Raw genomic sequence first — 13839 nt, forward strand, 5'->3', positions numbered from 1 at the left:
CATCCAAGTTGATCTTTTAAAGCATGACTTTCTCTTATTTTTTAAACTGTATTATTATAACACGTCACTTTTGAGCATCTAGCAATATACCATCCTGCCCTGTTGCTCTTGAATTTGATATGAGTGAATGTCTGCCTTAAAATGCTCACAGTAACACGTTCTTTGCTCCCCAGCCCCCAGGGAACAATATGTTTTAATTAACATATACATTATACAAATATCTGCTCATCTTGGTTTTCTGCATGAAAGGGATTGAAACTTATTCCACCAAAGAAGCAAAATCAACACAAAGGCTGGGTGCGGGTGTATTAGCATTTCAGAGGCTCAAGTGTCATAACTGGTTTAACTAAACAAAGCTGTAATGTACATTTCAGAAAACTGCCAGGAAGGAAGATCCATTCTGGATTTGAATTGAATTCAAATAAATCCAGCACCATGTATCCACGCTCAGCATATCCCTACTAGGGTTTCTACAGTTTATTTGCAATGAAAATCTTAAACTTGTTTGAAAAGAGACAAAACTGAAAGGTTTGTCCTCACAGAGTTATGGAAATATTTTGTGTCCTTAAGAGTGGTTAATGGTGACAAGCTATTTTTCAATTTCTACCTTGGTGTAATTATTAAAATTTTAACCTTTAATTATAAATGTATTCATTTTGTTTAGGAGATGGACTAAGTGAATAGATGGTATATAGTGCCTAGAGTCAGATTGATCAATGGTAGTGAAGAAAGCACACCAGCTATTATGTGTACAGTTATATGTTTCTGCAAATTGATAGGAAATCGGTCTTTTAAAGGAAATCTAGGAAGCTAGGAATTGGGATTACTCTTTAGTACTTAAAAATTATTTTTCATCTATTCTGAATCTTAGGATGAGGCAAGATGCTGGTGTAGTGTTATAATATTGCAAAGATACAGTGCAGATGGAAAGCTGACAACTTGAAGATCTGTTTAAAGAATAAAATCAACAGAACACAGTTTTTCAGGTTAAAAATAAATTTATAGGATTTCTTTTTTCCTTCAAGTCTCTGTTTATTTGTCGCTCTAGTTTGTGTGAAACATTGTATCTTATTCTTCGGTTAAAATATGATAAGTTTCTTTTAGAAATACTAAAATGAGAGGCAATTATTCCACATTATGAAGCCCACCAGAGCTGCAGCATTGCACAACTGCAGTTGGAATTGTTCATAGAGAAAATGGCAGCCCCGCTGTGCACCTACTTGTGAATGGAACTTGCCGGTGCTGAGCAACGCCCGGCAGCCTCCATGAGGGCTGTGAATGTTTCTCATCTTTTGTATCAAGTACATAAAGAGGAGGACTTGAAACTCTTCACTAGTTTTCCACTCTCTGTCTCTCCCCCACTACTGACAGCTCTTTAAATTACCTGAGTATCTTCTCCATTCCCCTGGAGGTGATTAGCCTCATTGGCTTGTCCTGTTATTGTGTCCAAGGGAGATGCAATACAGAGCCCTCAAGAGAGTACTAGCTTCTTTTTCTGTTAAAGATAAAAGAATAGGAACAATAAACCAGGATTCTTCAGTGACCCTATGTAGAGCACAGCCACACCTTCTTGCTTGACATCACAGACAAATCTGTATGAAGATCTTAGTTTGCAATGTGATACCCAGCCATTCTTAACATTGGTTAGGCTGGGAGATTGCAGATCATAGCCTGTCTTGGTTAAAAGATTAATACCCTAAGTACCTGCAGACCTATTCTAGTGGATTCGTTACAACTTATTGATGGAATCATGTTTCAAAGTACTTACCTCATCTGTAAAATGAGGATCATTCTTTCTTGGCTAATGTAGTGACTCTACAATGTATTAATATATTAACTCTTGAATGGTCTCAGATCTCCTCTTGTTGGTCTTAAATTTGGGTCCCCTGAGGAAATGCATACACACCTATGTATATGTGTGTGTGTGTGTATGTATATACATACATGTGTATCTATGTATACACATCTCTATATGTATTCTCAGACAATTTGAGTTATGAACAAACTTTCATAAGTTGTTTTCTTGTGGCAGTGGCTTTGGATCCTTTCAATTTATGATGCAATATTTAGTGATTGAAGATTTCTGTACATTTTTACCTCTTTTTATTGAATATCTCTGCCACTTTTTGCTATCTCCTGCCTGTGTTCCAATTGCGTGTTTCATGGTAACATTTTTTGTTATATATAAGTACGATGATGTTAGCTAGGTATTAATCAGAGATATTTGGGTAAAGGGTCTGATGATAGAAAACTTGGGGGAAAGTGCATATTACTCCATTTTAAAGACACCCTCTATAAAAATAATGTCTGTACTGATCATATTTACTAGGGGTGAGTGATCACACACAAAAAGTCCTTTGACTGCTCCCCTTGTGCTTTTAAATATGCAGCAAATCAATAGTGTTTGGTAGGGCTTCCCTGGTGGCGCAGTGGTTGAGAGTCCGCCTGCCGATGCAGGGGACACGGGTTCGTGCCCCGGTCCGGGAGGATCCCGCGTGCCGCGGAGCAGCTGGGCCCGTGGGCCATGGCCACTGAGCCTGCGCGTCCGGAGCCTGTGGTCCGCAACGGGAGAGGCCACAGTGGTGAGAGGCCTGCGTACCGCCAAAAAAAAAAAAAAAAAAATAGTGTTTGGTAGAAAGATATTTGGGAGATTTGAGAAATAAATTGAAGCTGTATTTTTAGTATCCAAAACAACAACAACAAAACGAGGCTCAAGTGGTTATTTATCCCTGAAATGAAAACCAAGCCCATGGAAAATAAACATGCATATCTAAAACTCTAATGTATTCATGGCCCTTCAGAAACACAATTCTGATTGGCTGTGTATCAAAATCGCTTTGGGATTACATTCTCCGGATTTTAAATTTATAAGGGAAACACTGCAAAACACAGCATCTGTCAGATATGATGTGAACTACTAGCTTAAGGCAGTTAATATTTCTACATTAGTTTGCACTCCATTTCTTTCGATGATGGCATATCTTTAAGAAGCTGGGTTTTCATTGATTGTTCTGACAAAAAATAAATACTGAACAAAAATCAACATGGAATGGGAAAGGAGGGTGGCAGCATCCAATCTGATGCCTTGATCTGATAAGTTCCAAGAGTTGGGGACTTCCCTGGTGGTGCAGTGGTTAAGAATCTGCCTGCCGGTGCAAGGGACATGTGTTTGATCCCTAGTCTGGGAAGATCCCACATGCCGTGGAGCAAGTAAGCCTGTGCACCACAACTACTGAGCCTGTGCTTTAGAGCCTGCGAGCCACAACTACTGAGCCCACATGCCACAACTACTGAAGACCACGTGACTAGAGCCCGTACTCCGCAACAAAGAGAAGCCACTGCAATGAGAAGCCCGCGCCCCGCAACGAAGAGTATCCCCCGCTCGCCACAACTAGAGAAGAGCCTGCATGCAGCAACGAAGACCCAATGCAGCCAAAAATAAATAAATAAATAAATTTATTAAAAAAAAAAAAGTTCCAGGGGCACAAATCCATTTAGTGTGTAACTGTGGCTATTTAAAAATGAAACATATTCTTTTTCTCTTTTAATTTATATGTATTGTTTATTCAAAAGTTACTAAGTTGTTAAGACATAAATTATTAAGTTGTCTGAACCTAACTACTTCATAAACAGAATGATTATGTTTTTGGCCTATCAAATGTCGTGGAAATATTACTGAGACACTAAGTGTCCTGTAAACCAAGGGAATCTGGGAACCTCTGAATTACACAGTTTTGTTGTTTGACACTTGAAAACTTTGGATCTGTTGTTTTTCTTTGAAAATAATCAACAAAGGCCAAGGGATACCCTAGGAAGTTTTTTTGGCGGGTGTGCATATGATTTCTAGACTATGGCTAAATGTTCCCCAGATCACCAGTCTCTAACTCCCAATGAATTGAACTGGCGTTTTCTTATTTAGATAGTTTAGTTTAGTTTAGTTCTACTTTCCACAACCCTCACTTCTGGTGTGAGACCGATGAGGCTGCTCCACGGTAGACACAGAAGTTCTTTACTAGGGGGACTCCTAGTGATTTGGTTCTGAGAAGCCCAGCCATAAGGAGGTGTAAGTGGGAAACCATTTCACACTGCTTGATGAAGGAATTGTTACATCCAGGTTTGGGATTCATTCTTGGACCAACCTGAGAAAGTGAAAATTATTCTTACCTTGGTCCTCATTCCAAAGGATGTGAACATTATCTTAAATCTCCAGGGCAGCAATACAGAGCCAATTAGCAGTCACCTTTCCTCTACCTCATCAAAAAGTCTTCACTCTTCGGTGTTTAGCTCAACTTCCGTTTTCTTCCTGAGTCTCGCCTTAATCCCCCAAATGAAGTTAGTCCGAGGCTTCCTTGGGTACTCATTTATATCAGTGTTCCTTATTGTTTATTTGTGCTTCCCCTAGTTTGTAAATTCATGAAAAATGTAAATATATTTAGGAAATCTTTGTCCAGTTGTCCTAATGAGCTTCATAATCTCAGCAGTAGCCACAGACTCAATGACTTTTTTTGTCTTTTGGAAAACAAGTATCATTAACAAATTATTACTATTGTCCATTGCAAGACTTCTTAACCTTCTGACACTCATATAAAATGATAATAATTCTATAACATATCAGGATAAATGGATAAGGGCATGACTGACTGAGGGGGAAGGCTCTGGTCACCCCCACTGTTGTGAGGCATTGATATCTCAGCGCACCTGTAACCCATGGGTGGCACACCAGTGCACTCTGATACATTGTTTGGTAAGCTGGGTTTTATTGTACTTTGGTTACAATAACATTTTTGTGTATTCTCAGAAGACAACTTATAAACATTATAACAAATGTAATGTGTAAAACTTACAAAACTCCCATGAAATCTCTCTGTTCCAAAATCACTGAGCTTGCTATTTAACGTTGTTACTGAAGTACTGTGCAGAGCTTGCCAGGAAACCCATCTCTCCCTGGGGCTTCTGCCCACAGAGGGATGTTCTGGGGTCGAGTCATTGAACACTAGTCTTTTGAGATTCCATTACTGTAATCGTTTCTCATTCATGGACTATTTGCTGGACTGAGATCTGGAGTGTAAGTCAGGGAAGTAACACAGATGAATAGGCCTGAGTCAGTGCAGGGTAAGGAATGTAAAAAGTCATCAGACCATGGTAGTCTGGATCCATCATGTAACTCCACGGTTTAAAACCTTACAGTTGGGCTTCCCTGGTGGCGCAGTGGTTGGGAGTCCGCCTGCCGATGCAGGGGACACGGGTTTGTGCCCCGGTCCGGGAAGATCCCACTTGCCGCGGAGCGGCTGGGCCCGTGAGCCATGGCCGCTGAGCCTGCGCATCCGGAGCCTTGCTCCGCAATGGGAGAGGCCACAGCAGTGAGAGGCCCGCGTAACGCAAAAAAAAAAAAAAAAACCTTACAGTGACTGTCCCAAAATTTGGAATATAATCCAAATTCTTCACCATGATTTCCATGGTTGTACGCTGTACACTGCTTATTTCTCTAGCCTTTCAATCATTCCACAAATAGTCATTGAGTACCTACCATATTCCAATCACATGGGATATGTATGTGAACAAAATTAAGATCTTTGCTCTCATGGTGTTAACATCTGAATGTAAAGAAAAAATAGATGATAAGCCATAAAATAAACATGTAAATAGAATTTTAGAGGTGACAGGGCTGTGAGAAAAATAGCTGGGGAAGTTATAGGGGATTGAGAGTACCAACAGGAATGGAGTCAGCAATTTTTTTGTGTGTATAAAGGGCCAGATCATATTTTAGACTTTGCAGACTGTAGGGTCTCTGCTTATAACTCAAAGACAGCTACAGATAAGATGTCAACGAATGGGCATGCCTATGCTCCAATAAAGCTTTACAGAAACAAGCAGTTGGCCTGATTAAACTGATGGGCTGTAATCTGAAGACTCCTAGATTACAGGATTACATCATCACTCAGGAATGCATCATTGAGAAGGTAGAATTTGGGCAAAGTTACTTTCTGTCCCATTGTCCTATATCATTTTAATCAGAGCATTTATCACGTTAACATGTTTTACTAGGATGTTTGTTGCAAGCTTTGTTTCTGTCTCTCCTAATGAGCATGTAAGTGCCATGAGGGCAGTGAGCTGATTTCCTTTTTGCTCAGCACCTAGAAGAGTGATGGTACACAGTAGATAGTCAGCAAGTATTTGTTAAGTGAATGAGTGCAGAGTGAATGTCATTCTAAAGAGAGCAGCCTATATTTAGTTCCAGCAAATTATAATCATGAGAGATTGAGGTGTTTGTCACTAGATCTTCTGAGTTTGCAAGAGATTCTAGAGATCCAAATTTATATGTAAAATCTCTCAATTTCAAATGACTGCAACTAATAGAAAATATAAAAACATTTGCGTGTCAAACTAAATATTTGTGCAAATATTTATCCAGGACTTCTATATTCATTTATGGGGTGAATCAGTTGGTGTTTTTACTTGAGTATCTTTTCTACACTGTGTGGTATGAAAGGTGATTTAAGTGACTTGTGTAGGTCAATGGGTAGTTAGTAGCAGTATAAATTGCACTCACTTCTTATGACTTCCTACCAAATATATTCTCTGCCGGTAAGAACTGCACATGTTAAAATCCCATAGATTTTGGTTTGTTGTGTATTCCTTGTCATTTGTCTCTAGGTATTTTTTAATTTCCTCTTTGATTTCTTCACTGATCCATTGGTTGTTTAGTAACATATTGTTTAATCTCCACGTTTGTGTTTTTACAGTTTTACTTTTTCCTGTAATTTATTTCTAATCTCATAGCATCATGGTTGGAAAAGATGCTTGATATAATTTCAATTTTCTTAAATTTACTGAGGCTTGATTTGTGGCCCAATATATATCCTGGAGAATATCCCATGTGCACTTGTGAAGAAAGTGTATGCTTTCTTGCTGCTTTCGGATGGAATTCCCTGTAAATATCAGTTAAATCCATCTGGTCTAACCTGTCATTTAAGGCCTGTGTTTCCTTATTGATTTTCTGTCTGGATGATCTGTCCATTGGTGTAAGTGGGGTGTTAAAATCCCCCGCCAGTATTGTGTTACCGTCATTTTCCCCTTTTATATCTGCTAGTATTTGGCTTATATGTTGAGGTGCTCCTATGTGGGGTGCATATATATTTACAATTGTTATATCTTCTTGGATTGATCCCTACATCATTATGAAGTGTCCTTCTTGTCTCTTGTAACAGTCTCTATTTTAAAGTCTTTTTTTCTGGTATGAGTATTGCTATTCCAGCTTTCTTCTGATTTCCATTTGCATGGAACATCTTTTTCCATCCCCTCACTTTCAGTCTGTATGTGTCCCTAGGTCTCAAGTGGGTCTTTTGTAGGCAGCATATATACGGGTCTTTGTTTTTGTATCCATTCAGCCAGTCTGTGTCTTTTGGTTGGAGCATTTAATCCATGTACATTTAAGGTAATTATTGATATGTATGTTCCTACTGACATTTTCTTAACTGTTTTGGGTTCGTTTTTGTAGGTCTTTTTTCTTCCCTTCCTCTTTTGTTATCTTCTCCTGTGATTTGCTGACTATCTTTGGTGTTGTGTTTGGGTTGCTTTTTCTTTTTTGTGTGTGTATCTCTTGTAGTTTTTTGGTTTGCTATTCCCTTGAGGTTTTGATATAGCAGTCTATATATGTACAAGGTTGTTTTAAGCTGCTAGTCACTTTCCCACCTAGAGAAGTTCCTTTAGCATTTGTTGCAAAGCTGGCTTAGTGGTGCTGAATTCTCTTAGCTTTTGCTTGTCTGTAAAGCTTTTAATTTCTTAGTTGAATCTGAATGAGAGCCTTGCTGGGTAGAGTATTCTTGGTTGTAGGTTTTTCCCTTTCATCATTTTAAATATATCATGTCACTCCCTTCTGACCTGCAGAGTTTCTGCTGAAAAATCAACTGACAACCTTATGGGGATTCCCTTGTACATTATTTGTTGCTTTCAATATTTTTTCTTTGTCTTTAATTTTTGTCAGTTAGATTAATATGTATCTTGGCATGTTCCTCCTTGAGTTCATCTTGTATGGGACTCTGCGCTTCCTGGATTTGAGTGTTTCCTTTCCCATGTTAGAGAAGTTTTTGGCTGTAATATCTTCAGATATTTTCTCAGGCCCTTTCTCTTTCTCTTCTCCTTCTGGGACCCCTGTAATGTGGATGTTGGTGAACTTAATATTGTCTCAGAGGTCTCTGAGATTGTCCTCATTTCTTTTCATTATTTTTTCTTTTCTCTGTTCTGTGGCAGTGATTTGCACCACTCCATTTTCCAGCTCACTTATTCATTCTTCTGCCTCAGTTATTCTGCTATTGATTCCTTCTGGTGTATTTTTCATTTCAGTTATTGTATTGTTCATCTCTGTTCTTTAAATCTTCTAGCTCCTTGTTAAACATTTTTTTATCTTTTAGATCTGTGCCTCCATTCTTTTTCTGAGATTTTGGATCACCGTTACCATCATTACTCTGAATTCTTTTTTAGGTAGATTGCCTATCTCCTCTTCATTTAGTTGTTTTTGTGGGTTTTTATCTTGTTCCTTCATTTGCAGCATATTTCTCTGTCATCTCATTTTGTCTAACTTTCTGTGTTTGTGTTCTCCTTTCCACAGGCTGCAGGATCGTAGTTCTTCTTGCTTCTGGTGTCTGCGCCCTGGTGGGTGAGGTTGGTCGAGGGGCTTGTGCAGGCTTCCTAGTAGGAGGGACTGGCACCTGCCCTCTCGTGGGTAGAGCTGTGTCTTGCCCCTCTGATGGGTGGGGCTGTGTAAATGGGTATTTTTTGAGGTAGCTGTGAGCTCAGTATGACTTTAGGCAGTCTGTCTGCTGATAGGTGGAGCTGTATTCCTGTCTCACTGGCCTGGGCATTCCAGCTCTGGAGCCTATAGGCTGTTGGGTGGGGCCTGGTCTTGGTCCAAAATGGGGACCTCCAGGAGAGTTCACGCTGATCAATATTCTCTGGGGCCTATGCCACCATTGTCCTTCCCCCACAGTGAGTTATGGCCAACTCCTGCCTCCCCAGCAGACCCTCCCAGACTCCTAGTCAGGTCTAGCCCCAGTTCACATGGACGTCTTGCTTTGTGGTGGGTCCCAGTGCACGTGAGGTCTTGTGTGCACACTCTAAGGGTGGAGTCTCTGTTTCTTCCTGAGTGTGGAGCTCCTGGACTCAGGCCCCACTGGCCTTAAAAGCCAAATGCTCTGGGGGTTCTTCCTCCTGATGCCTGACCCTCAGACTGTCTTGGAGGGCTATTTTAATGTGGAAACATCCCTGTATAGCCTCTGCATGTTTAATATTTTTTGATGCAAGGGCTGTTTTATTTTTATTTATTTATTATTATTTGTTTAAATTTATGTATTTTACTTATTTTTGGCTGCACTGGGTCTTCGCTGCTGCACGCAGGCCTTCTCTAATTGCGGTGAGCGGGGGCTACTCTTAGTTGTGGTGAGCGAGCTTCTCGCTGCGGTAGCTTCTCTTGTTGCAGAGCACAGGCTCTAGGTACGCAGGCTTCAGCAGCTGTGGTGCACGGGCTCAGTTGCTCCGCGGCACGTGGGATCCTCCCAGACCGGGGCTCGAACCCATGTCCCCTGCATTGGCAGGCAGATTCTCAACCACTGCGCCACCAGGGAGGCCTAACAAGGGCTGTTTTTAGAATGGATGTCTGCTACCTCTTCCCTCAGTGTATGCTGGCCATTATCCCCTTGATAGGAGGTGTGACAGTTGTTGTGGTGACCTAAGCCTGCAGTGGATATTAAGCGGGGCCTCCCCTTTGCTCGGTGGCTGTTACTGCTCTGTCAGGGGCAGGGTCTACTCCCTAGTTGGTGGAGTAGAAGTCCCCAGATCTGTTTCTGAGCTGTGTTTCTGATCTGTGGTGTGAGCTAGGTGGGATTGGAGCACTCACACTGGGAGAGAAACCACTGTGTTTTCCTCCTCTGGAGGTGTTCACCTGTGAGTATACTCTGTTGTGTCACTTTTCACTCATTGTGCTGGCTCACAAATTACACTGTTGTTGGAACTGCTCTCAGCCCCACCTTAATCATGGGTATGAATTGATGAATTGGCCCTGGTGTCTCTCGGGCATTGTTTTCACCAGGCCACCAGCACAGATCCACCAAAGTCAGGTCCCAGAACTGCAGGAATTGTGTACGTGGACCTGCTGTGGGAGCTATGGAGGCAACTCAGATTCTGGCCTGGTCCAATTCCTGCATGTACATGCCCACAAAGCCCACAGCTGCTAAAGCTAGACCCATCTCAGCTGTGGGAGCACTCTTCCGTTCAGATACTCCACAAGCACTGAGTTTACAAAGCAGCATCAGGGGTGTATATTGGTGGTTTCTGCAGCCACGAGGAGAGATTTCAGCTCTTCTTCCTTCATTACATGGCCCCTGGTTTTCAGCTGTGGTTTCAGCCCCACCTCTGCCTGTGTTCCTCCCATGAGCATCTGCTTCTCTAGAGTATCTGCTTCCCTAGAGCATCTGCTTCTCTAGGCTGCCCTAGAGCGCACACAGCTGCCCAGGCAGGCGGGGGCGGCGGCAGTGATGGGTGGGGGTGGAGGTGATGATGGGCGAGGCGCATGAGCCCACTGGGCCTGGTGGGTCCAGAGGAGGCATTGGTGGGCAGGGCAGGTGAACCTGCTCAGGCACATGTCCCTCCTAGTGCCCACAGACGCAGGAGCTGGTGCATGGGGAAGGGGGCTGCAATGGCGTCCCCACCTCTTATGCACCACTCAACAATGACACCCTGCTTCTATGGTGGCCTGGGCTTCTTCCACTAACATTCCCAGTTGTGGAGCTCCTTACTCCCATCCCTTCACTATGTCTCTTCACAGCCAACAGCTGTCCCCTTCCTGGGTCCGCTCTCCAAACCCCATGTTCCAGCACCCAGCCCCCTTCTGCACCAGCAGACACATGACTCAGGCTGGGACATGCAGGGTTGCAGCATGTACCATATGTGTAGGTTTTTTTCTGTCCTGCCTGCTACAGACCAGATGCTGTGCTCTCCTTTGAGCCCCCAAAACTTCCTTTCTGTCCCAGTTGATCTCCCTGCCACTGAGGGGGCTCCCCTCAGAGGAGGAACCTCTCCTCTCCTTCAGCTCCCCACACCAGGTGTGCAGGTCCTGTCCCATTTCCTTTTTTCTTCTTTTCTTCCTTTCATCCTAGCAGGTTGTGTGGGGATTTTTCTTGTCCATTTAGGTGTCCAAGGTCCTCTGCTAGTGTTCAGCAGGTGCTCTGTGAGAACTGTTCAATTTGTACATGTATTCTTGATGTAACTGTGGGGAGAGGCGAACTCCATGTCATCCTATTCCACCATCTTGACTCTGCCCCCTAAAATCACATTATTAATCTTATACTTAGTAAATGGTAACAGAACTATTAGTACATACTAGTAATTTTAGTTTTTCCTACATTTTTCTTTATTTTTCTTAATTGAGATAAAATTCACAGATAACATTAGGTTAACTTCAGGTATACAACATAATGATTCAATATAGGTATATATTGTGAAGTGATCACGGCAATAAGTTTAGTTATTATCCACTACCAAATATAGTTACAAGTTACTTTCTTGTGATGAGAACTTTTTTTTTTTAAAACTGCAGGTATTAGTCATCAATTTTATACACATCAGTGTATACATGTCAATCCCAATCGCCCAATTTGTCACACCACCACCCCCATCCCCCCGCGGCTTTCACCCCTTGGTGTCCATACGTTTGTTCTCTACATCTGTGTCTCAGTTCTGCCCTGCAAACCGGTTCATCTGTAACATTTTGCTAGGTTCCACATATATGCATTAATATACGATATTTGTTTTTCTCTTTCTGACTTACTTGACTCTGTATGACAGTCTCTAGATCCATCGACGTCTCAAAAAATGACCCAATTTCATTCCTTTTTATGGCTGAGTAATATTCCATTGTATATATGTACTACATCTTCTTTATCCATTTGTCTGTTGATGGGCATTTCGGTTGCTTCTATGACCTGGCTATTGTAAATAGTGCTGCAGTGAACACTGGGGTACATGTGTCTTTTTGAATTGTGGTTTTCTCTGGGTATATGCCCAGTAGTGGGATTGCTAGATCATATGGTAATTCTATTTGTAGTTTTTCAAGGAACTTCCATACTGTTCTCCATAGTGGCTGTATCAGTTTACATTCCCACCAACAGTGCAAGAGGGTTCCCTTTTCTCTACACCCTCTCCAGCATTTGTTGGCTGTAGATTTTCTGATGAAGCCTTTTCTAACTGGTGTGAGGTGATACCTCATTGTAGTTTTGATTTGCATTTCTCTAATAATTAGTGATGTTGAGCAGCTTTTTATGCGCTTCTTGGCCATCTGTATGTCTTCTTTGGAGAAACATCTAATTAGGTCTTCTGCCCATTTTTGGATTGGGTTGTTTGTTTTTTTGATATTGAGCTGCATGAGCTGTTTATATATTTTGGAGGTTAATCCTTTGTCCGTTGATTCATTTGCAAATATTTTCTCCCATTCTGAGGGTTGGCTTTTTGTCTTGTTCATGGTTTCCTTTGCTGTGCAAAAGCTTTGAAGTTTCATTAGGTCCCATTTGTGTATTTTTGTTTTTATTTCCATTACTCTAGGAGGTGGATCAAAAAAGATCTTGCTGTGATTTATGTCCAAGAGTGTTCTTCCTATGTTTTCCTCTAAGAGCATTATAGGGTCCGGTCTTACATTTAGGTCTCTAATCCATTTTGAGTTTATTTTTGTGTATGCTGTTAGGGAGTGTTCTACTTTCATTCTTTTACATGTAGCTGTCCAGTTTTCCCAGCACCACTTATTGAAGAGACTGTCTTTCCTCCATTGTATATGCTTGCCTCCTCTGTCATAGATTAGTTGACCATAGGTGCGTGGGTTTATCTCTGGGCTTTCTATCCTGTTCCATAGATCTATATTTCTGTTTTTGTGGCAGTACCATACTATCTTGATTACTGTAGCTTTGTAGTATAGTCTGAAGTCAGGGAGTCTGATTCCTCCAGCTCCGTTTTCTTCCCTCAAGAATGCCTCGGCTATTCAGGGTCTTTTGTGTCTCCATACAAATTTTAAGATTTTTTGCTCTAGTTCCGTAAAAAATGCCATTGGTAATTTGATAGGGATTGCACTGAATCTGTAGATTGCTTTGGGCAGTATAGTCATTTTCACAATATTGATTTTTCCAATCCAAGAACATGGTATATCTCTCCATCTGTTGGTATCATCTTTTTTTTTTTTTTTCCCCCCCAGTATGCGGGCCTCTCACTGTTGTGGCCTCTCTCGTGGAGCACAGGCTCCGGATGCACAGGCTCAGTGGCCATGGCTTACGGGCCCAGCCACTCCGCAGCATGCGGGATCTTCCCGGACCGGGGCATGAACCCGTGTCCCATGCATCAGCAGGTGGACTCTCAACCACTGGGCCACCAGGGAAGCCCTGTTGGTATCATCTTTAACTTCTTTCATCAGTGTCTTACAGTTTTCTGCATACAGGTCTTTGGTCTCCCTAGGTAGGTTTATTCCTAGGTATTTTATTCTTTTTGTTGCAGTGGTAAATGGGAATATTTCCTTAATTTCTCTTTCAGAGTTTTCATCATTAGTGTATAGGACTGCAAGAGATTTGTGCATTAACTTTGTGTCCTGCAACTTTACCAAATTCATTGATTAGCTCTAGTAGTTTTCTGGTGGCATCTTTAGGATTCTCTATGTATAGTATCATGTCACCTGTGAACAGTGACAGTTTTACTTCTTTTCAAATTTGTATTCCTTTTATTTCCTTTTCTTCTCTGATTGCCATGGCTAGGATTTCCAAAACTATGTTGAATAATAGTGGTGAGAGTGGCCATCCATGTCTTGTTCCT

The sequence above is a fragment of the Pseudorca crassidens genome, chromosome 6, assembly GCF_039906515.1.
Source record: "Pseudorca crassidens isolate mPseCra1 chromosome 6, mPseCra1.hap1, whole genome shotgun sequence".
In the NCBI taxonomy this organism is placed as follows: domain Eukaryota; kingdom Metazoa; phylum Chordata; class Mammalia; order Artiodactyla; family Delphinidae; genus Pseudorca; species Pseudorca crassidens.